We start from the raw sequence: 8,158 nt of genomic DNA on the forward strand, positions 1-8,158 counted from the left end.
CAGATTCCAGTGGGAACTCAGATTCAGACTCACCATCAGACAGTGATGAGGAAACAGAAAAAAGAAAGAAGAAACAGAGCAGTAAGAAGAAGAAAGTCATGCAAAAGCAGAGCATTGAGCAAGATTTGGTAGGCAAACTTAAAAAGTTTGGTTATTCTGTTGTAGCACCTAAAGAAAAAGTGTATTGTCACATTTGTGAAAGGGATGGACATAGCACTGCTAGCTGTTGGTATAATCCAAAGAATAGAGGGCAGACAACACCTAACATAGGAAGAGGAAGACCAGAAATTGGAGCAAATCAAGCAGTACCATTTAGGGGAAGACCACCATTTCAGAGGGCAAGACCTCCTAGACCTCCTTGGAGAGAGCAGGAGAACAATAATAATAGGAGACCCTGTGTGTACTGTGGTGCACCAGATCACTGGGTAGGTCCCAATTGTGCTTTATGGGTGAAGCATAGGGAAGAAAGGGGAATGCCCATTGTAAGGTACAATCAGCCCAATCAACCTGGAAATCAGCAACAGCAGCAGCAGCAAAACCAGCCAGCAGCTCAGGCAAATGTAATCTTGTTTGATGTGTTTTCTCAGGATAAGCAGATTCCAGATACTGACCAAGAACAGGAGCAGCAAGGGAATGAAGAGGAACATCAATGGGCTTGTGACTGCAACCAATGTGTGCAGGAGGATCATGTTGAAGTTCTAGCAGTGACTAGGTCTAAGGATAAAGCACCTTTGGATTGGAAGGAGCAAAAAGGGGTAAGAGACCAGGTTACAAAAAGGATTGCCAAACACCAGGCAAAGCAGGTGGATATTGAGGATGACCCAAAAGAGAAGGAAGAGCAGAATAATGGGAGCAAGGAGGTGGAGAATAAACAGGATAAGGATTGGTTTGAAATACTTATTAGCTCACCTCTTCAATTATCTTTGGATCAGTTGTTGCAATTGGTTCCAGCTTTCAAAGACAGATTGTTCAGAAAGCTGCAGAACCTGAATGGACTTGGCACAATGGACAGGCAGTTTTCTCCAGCAGCAACAAATAGAATTGATCCAGCAGATGTGGACTTTCTATACATGCATCATGGATAGAAGGATCATAAGTGCACTCTACACTAAATTCCCACTCTGCATGTACATCAGCACCACAATCTCCTTTCACAAAAGATTCTACAATAGCTGCACTTGTAGTGGAACCAACCTCTTTCTTCTTGGCCTCTTTTGCCTTCAATTTAGGACATTTCTTTATCGAGTGATCATTAGCCTTGCAATAATGGCAACACATCTTTTTGCCTTTTTCACAAGAAGCATTAGGAATATGTGATTTTCTTCTCACTAAGGAACCATGAGAAGTAGCTGCATTGCTATTACCACCTTTTCTTTGAGCAACAATAAAAGCATGTTCAAAAGCACACTATTTAGCCATGTTCTTTCATAAAAGTGACTCTTGTAACAACAATGTGCATAATGCATCAAACTTGACAGTTGCACATTCTTTAGCCCTGTTCTTTCTTAAAAGTGACTCTTGTAACAACAATGTGCATAATGCATCAAACTTGACAACTTGAGGGTTTCCTTGGGTCATAAGTCTCCAAGTACTAGCAAAAGTCTGGTAAGAATCTAACAATGCATCAAGAACAGTCTGCACAAGTGAACGGGCAAAAATGACTGCCTGTAGAAATGAGTTACTCATTGATATCCTTGATACCATTAAGAAAAGTGTACATGTCATCTTTCTCTTGCATGATCTTTGACTCCAACTCTTTATGTAGCAATGCAATTTTAGCTTCATTTTGCGACTTGCATAAAGAGTAGCCAGAATATCCCACACCTGTTTTGCTACTTTAACTAAGCAAATGTGAGGAGTAATATTATGTTTTAGAGATAAGCATGAGCTTGCACATCTCTAACATCCTAACGAGACTACTCAATCATAGGCAAAACAACTCTAGTAGTAACAAACCTGCTACTAGAACCTACAACATCCTAAATATAGCCTGTATCCACATAAGGCGGATGTACATCACTGCCCTACACAACATTCCATACACTCTTTGACACAAGAACACGTGTCATCATGTAAGCCCACATTGGCTAGCTTTCCACATCCAATTTATCCTCAACAACAAACATCTTGAAAACATTTGTGTTGTTGTCAACCATGGCGAGTGACTACACCTCATGTGAAAAATGCCTGAAAAGAGAAAAAACAAAGTAGGACCAACATGTGCTATATAGAACAACCCAAAGATGACTGTTAGGGACTTTTTTTAATAGAAAATTTCATTGACAAAAAAGTTGTACAAAAGGAGGAAATTGCATGCGCAATATTGCTTGTATAGAAAAACGAGATTAAAATGAGTCCAAATCAAAATTTTGAGCAGATCGAGCTCTTTGAGCCCACCCAAAGTATTTAATGAGCTAATGACACTCACAAAGCTCACTCAAATCGGAGAAAGTGATCGAGCGGGTGCTAACGATAGTGGAGACTATGCTCGAGAGGACATAGCTTGCTCTGATACCAATTGTTGGAATTAGGGTTGCAGGGAAACACACACAGCTTGAAGAAGATAAAGAAGCTCAAGTCACACAACATAGATTATATTACTTAGTGCACAGTGGAAAGATAAGTTAGTCCTAGAGTGATGGGAGTATATACAATGCACAAGGGGGGAAAACCTCCTAGTGAGGGAAAAAATGCCCCGACGGTCCTAAGTGTATTCACACACATCACTACCACATCTATGTTAACAAAGAGATACCTTCATCTCAACTTCATCATTGAAGGCCTTGAGACACACACTTTTCTTCTCAATGTCTACTTAGCTAGAGAGAGAGAGAGAGAGAGAGAGAGAGAGAGAGAGAGAGAGAGAGAGAGAGAGAGAGAGAGAGAGAGAGAGAGAGAGAGAGCTGACTCCAACATTGATACCCAATTTCTTTGTATTTACGACCGGCTTGCAGCATTGACTTCTTCCTCAACATTGACGTGCATGGGTGAGGGGCCTCTTCTATAGAGGAGTGACACCCAGCATCAGCATCAACATCGACTACAAATTTTCACATGCTCTCTGGCATTATAAAGAGCGAGACAGAGAGACAATTTGTTGATAGTGAAAGACAGGTTACAGATTGTTATTAGCAGCAGTTCTATGCATTTGTGAGAGCAAATTTGGATTGCCATATGCATTCTTGGCATTGATGTATGTTCTTTGTAGTATTGCTCATGCAATAGCCATTGACGGCTTCTCAGAGACAACTCCGAGATATAGTTTTACATGCACAAAAATAGTCATGGGTTCTCTTAACATAAAATATTTGCAAGCATAATTGATAGTGACAACCATTACAACTCCACTTGGAGTTTTGGATGCATATGTTTTATGCACAACTAACACTTGAGAGAGCTTATGCTCTGTTAAGAGCATTTTACTCCTTGCACGGAGTGGATTCTGTGCTTTTTCTTGCATAGTCATTGGCGCCTATTTGAGCGCATGTCCTACAGATTTGCAGTGATAGTTCTACGTTTTGGATGTATGTTGTGCTACACATACTACCATTGTATGTCGTTGTGGAGCCGATTTTGACTTGTCTTGGCAGTCCTAACCATTTCAAAGACTTGACCTAGAAGAACCCTTTTTGAGACTATGGCTAGTCATGTTTGCGTAAGCTTTTGTGAGGGTTGTTGCATGAGGTTTTTTGAAGCCGAGCACTGGGGTTCAGGTTACCCAGTGTGAGGATTAGATTGTTAGATATCCCTGTTCATGGCCTTGCCATATGACATGTATAGAGCGGTATAGGTGCTTTAACACCAAGTTGACATTCGTTCTCGATAGTTTCTTTGAGCACTTTATGCAATTTGATGCCCAATCAATACTCTTTGTTGCTTTATGCATTGTTTTTTGCTCAACTTTGCTTGAGATTTTGATATTTGTGCAAAGGAGACTCTGCCAAAATTTTTGCTAAAAGTTTGCCATAAATTCCTAGTCTCACTCTCTTCCATTTTGTCTTGTCAGTCATAGCTAGAACTTTTGAGAAAGAAGAGTATTATACCAAGAAGTTTGATGGCATAAACTTCACGATGTGGAAGCAATGTATGCTTGATGTCTTGGTCAATAAGGGCCTTGCAATGCCATTGGAAGAGAGTAAAGAGGGTGTTTACACTCTATATTTGATTTTGTTCAATGTTTTCTTTAAGTTTAAGTTTGTATGTATCGTAGGAAGAAAATATTGCTGCAACTCATGAGTCTGAAAAAGTCCAAAGACCCCTTATGTCCTCAATTTCAAGATTATAAGGCATTTCGGACTTACATGAAAAAAGAAACATATTGGGCTCATGTGTACTCTGGGCCTCTCTTTTAATCCAAAAGATACAAGTTGAAGGGCCACAATCATTAGGAGAAACTTGGACTCAATTTTAAACCCTGTAAGAAACGCCAACTCAGCATAGAGAGAGGTAATTATGAAAAATGCAAAAGTTTTTTTTTGAAATTCTATTTCTCATAGTACATACGTAAAAGTTTGCTCAATCACTTAAATGCATGCTCGTACAAAATGCTTTTCGAAAGCCCAACTTAAGTGTACACAAAATTCCATGTCTGTGAATCTTAATGAGCGATGTGATGTGCGATGAGAGAAAACACATAAGAGTTGTTTTCAAAATACAAAAATAATGCCACGGAATAGAGGCACAAGTATCAATCACCTTTTTATGAAGTACTCTCAATTTAAATTCGAAAAGATTGTACTTGATAGTGATTGATAGGTACTATTTAAGACTATGAAGGAGTCAAAACCAAGTGAATAGAGGTGCTTGAGGGGTCTCTCGGACCTCTATTCCTTGGACCCCTCAAGGGCCTCTATTCGCTTGGTACTGACCTCATGAGGCCCTACCCCCAGGGCCTCTATTCGCTTGGTACTGACCTCATGAGGCCCTAGGCTTAAAAATGCTATATCTTGAGCTAGAGACGCCAGATTTCAGTGTTCTAAAGAGCTATCCTATGGTTTTTGGACGTTCCGGATGCATCCGTGGCCTTAAAAAGTGCTATATCTTAATCCTAGGGCCTCATAAGGTCAAAACCAAGCGAATAGAGGTCCCAGAGACCCCTCAAGCGCCTCTATTTGCTTGGTTTTGACTCCTTCATAGTCTTAAATAATACCTATCAATCACTATCAAGTACAATCTGTTCGAATTTAAATTGCGAGTACTTCATAAAAAGGTGATTGATACTTGTGCGAGATACACAAGTACAAGTACTTCACTTTATATGATAGCAACAACGGGTCATAAAAAGGCGTTCGACGCTTGTCCCAGATGTCATTATCAAGCGCCTTACTTTTATGATGAAAGTGACAATTTCACCAAAATGGTTTTCATGGACAGTTTCAAAATGAGAAAAAATATTTTTTCAACGTAACGTTAGCCTTCTTCCTATTGGGGCTAAGGAGCATTCTCTCACTAGAGTTGAAAGGCCCGGATTCCTTCGATAAATTCTTCAAGATAAGCTTGAAAAATCATGTTGTGTAGGTAAACATAAAGTGAAATATAAGTTAGAATTTATGAATATGTTTACATGTAGAGTATTTGTGAGGTAATTACATGCAGGATTTTGCATATCTTATGGATGAGGTGAAGCCTTTGGATGTTGTAGAGAAGATACCCGAGCTTGTGTTTTCAACGAAATAACTAGTGTATAGGTTTGACTCTAAGATTACTTCTCTATTGATGGTGACTATTGCATTGTGATATGCATGCATGAGAAGTACTTCATTCTATACCTTAAACTCCTCATAGAAGCTTAAAAATGGATGGTTTGTATATTTTGTGTGATGGAATTACCAAAATAAAGTTTTTTTTTAAAATTGGTGGCTTGATTTTCTTGAATATTGCTTTGCCTTAAATTCCACGTGGAAGCCTAAGATAGGGTGGCTTTAATGGTTATTTTTTGAAAAATGATCTCTAAAACAAAGGATACTCTGCTAAAAAATTTGTGGTTACTTAATCCTTTTCTTCTCTCAATACTTCTAGTTTTCTTTGTTCTTTGATAATTGTTGCAAGTGGGAAGATTGGGTGAGATTTCAGAATTGACAAGAGAGTGGGTTAATGTCGATGATGATATCACTATATATTCTCCCTCCTTGCTTGAGAAAAATATGACACCATGGGAAGCACGATTATGTACTTGGTGGCTAGATTATCCGATTGGTGTAATCCCACAACAAGAGAAGGATCTTCATGAGAGTAAGTTCTTAAAACCATGTGAAATATTAATTTATGAATGTATGTGTGCACTTTAAAGCCATGCACATGATGATAGAAACAATGATGCTTGTAGGATTCAAGCAAGAGACCCATAGTACTAAAGAATTAGGCGCACTTACTACACCCTCTTCTATGGAGCATCAAGTAAGCGAAGGAAGTGATGAGATTGAAGCTAGTAAGAATGCCACAAAAGCTGCCCAAGGTACACAGTCCAATGTGAGGACTACTCAAACAACCACAGGAGCTACTTCTTCTCCTTTTGTTGGAAATTTGGACAAGAAAGATAAAGGGCTTATGGAACCTCCTAACACCTGAAGTGATCCAAAGTGGATGAATGCAGTTGAGGTCTCTTTAGCGCCTACAACCTCCTTTGTTGCAGAGTCCTCTCTAGGTCGAGAGAGTTGGGAGAGACGACCTGTGACACGTTCCGTTGGTAAGTTGTCTCAAATGAATTTGAATCTAAAGTTACTTGCTTGTGAAGATTGTTAGAAAGTTACCACTATAAATAATGGTTGCAGGATTCCAGTACCAAACTTTTGTTGATGCTCTACTTGTTGATGTGACCCAAATTGATAGATTTGCTCTAATTAGATAAATGCAACGTCCATGAAACATTAAATTTAGTATGTTTTTCAATATATGACTATAAAATGTTTTTTAAATAGCATCGACAAGTTTTTTGCCACTCAAAAAACGCATCTTTATAGCAAAGATGGAGTGCCATGTCAAGAGGTAGCTAGATTGATATTTGCAGATTTTCGTACGGGTTTATTGGTGGACGCCCTTGGTCCTATCCCTTGGGGTAAGTAAAATTTTATTATTTTAAAGGGTAACAAGAAAGTAACTTGTCTTGTTAACATTTTGATTTTTTAGAGGGCACGACTATTCCCAAGTGGAATACTTTCTCTCGTGTTTGGTAAGGGGTTGCATGGATCTTGCTTGCGAGTATTTGGCCGACGAGGGCTTCTTGGTCACCATGTGCTTAGCTGAGCACATAGGGGAGTTCCTTGTGGATGCATCAATAGTGGGGCTTGTGCTTCATCGTACTTGGATGCTTGTGTGTGACTCCAAGGCATATCGACATCCCGTCACTAGAGAGGCGGTAAGATAATTGATGTTTTAATATATCTTGTTATATTTTATTTTATGGGCAGCTTCTAAATTTGATAATATCATATTTAAAATTTGTATATTCAAATAGGTGCTTGACCTTATAATGTGTCTTTGGCATCGTGTTGGTCAAGCTGTGCCGAGCTACAACAGAGAGAGTGGGGAGAAGATTTTGGAGAGGTTGTTTCTAGCATACCATAGCTATGTATTAGATGATTGTGTTTTCCCCACAGAAGTTGATGGTGAAATTGTTAGAGGTGGTGAGGAGAGAAGTAGTGTATTTTTTTTGGTAAGTCACTTATCTTGTAGATGCTGATTTGAATGATCCTTGTATTAATTAAGTTTGACACATTATTTCCACCACTTGCAAGAGTAATGGTGTTTATTTCTATATTGGTGACATGGTCAGGTGGTTGCTGGCAACATTCACAGAGCGTTGCGACTATGTCTTAGATGTGTTTTTGCAGGGTGTGGTGGTTTGGGGAAGGCAAGTGCAGAAGACCTGAGACATTGCATGTGTTTAGAGCTAGATGATGTACTCTATGAGCAGTGTCTTTCTCCCATAGTGTGTGGACCCATGCAAAGCTAAGACGGAGGAGATTGTTGTGAGATGATCCATACATTTGATTTTGTTACTACTATGATCTACAGATTATGTACTTCTTTTACATTTTTTGGGGTGGTAACAATGTGTGACTACATGATTGATGTCACATGTTTGGAATGTCTCTATGTTTGGTTTGTCTCTATGTTGGTTTGAGAAAGATTGAAGATCACCTTGTGAAACTACCTGTCA

The 8,158-nt window shown here is 39.1% G+C and overlaps 1 pseudogene; it reads left to right on the forward strand.

Moving 5' to 3' along the window:
• The first annotated feature begins 473 nt into the window (after positions 1 to 473).
• LOC147433718 (uncharacterized) lies at positions 474 to 7,951 on the forward strand (annotated as a pseudogene).
• The last annotated feature ends 207 nt before the right edge of the window (positions 7,952 to 8,158 follow it).

The sequence above is a fragment of the Adiantum capillus-veneris genome, chromosome 19 (genome assembly GCF_014529385.1).
Source record: "Adiantum capillus-veneris isolate H3 chromosome 19, ASM1452938v2, whole genome shotgun sequence".
NCBI lineage: Eukaryota > Viridiplantae > Streptophyta > Polypodiopsida > Polypodiales > Pteridaceae > Adiantum > Adiantum capillus-veneris.